The sequence below is a fragment of the Sinocyclocheilus anshuiensis genome, unplaced genomic scaffold, assembly GCF_001515605.1.
Source record: "Sinocyclocheilus anshuiensis isolate Anshui unplaced genomic scaffold, SAMN03320099.WGS_v1.1 scaffold93, whole genome shotgun sequence".
Classification (NCBI taxonomy): Eukaryota; Metazoa; Chordata; class Actinopteri; order Cypriniformes; family Cyprinidae; genus Sinocyclocheilus; species Sinocyclocheilus anshuiensis.
In genome coordinates, this window is record NW_015539852.1 from 931,806 (window position 1) to 932,051 (window position 246).

Below are 246 nucleotides of genomic sequence, written 5' to 3' on the forward strand. Positions count from 1 at the left end.
GATTTCTAGTCGTGTCCTCTTTTGGAAGACCAAACAAAGTAGTTTCGCTTTCACAACGAAACACACGGCAGGCTAGAGTGAGCGGAGGCCGGCGGATTGGACGAAGGAGCGGCCAGCGGGCTTGCGGCAACCATATGTGACGACCCCGGGCAGGACTCCACTTCGTCCACGGTGAAAACCGATCCGGCGATCCACAGCGTGAAGTTGATGTATTTCCTCAGCGACCAGCACGGATCAGCTCTAGGC

General features: G+C 56.5%; 1 protein-coding gene across 2 annotated transcripts in view; it reads left to right on the forward strand.

The window, feature by feature from the left end:
• The window catches only part of cdh13 (cadherin 13, H-cadherin (heart)), a 319,293-nt gene that overhangs the window by 143,722 nt on the left and 175,325 nt on the right, over nucleotides 1–246 (forward strand). The gene's annotated exons all lie outside the window — the stretch shown is intronic.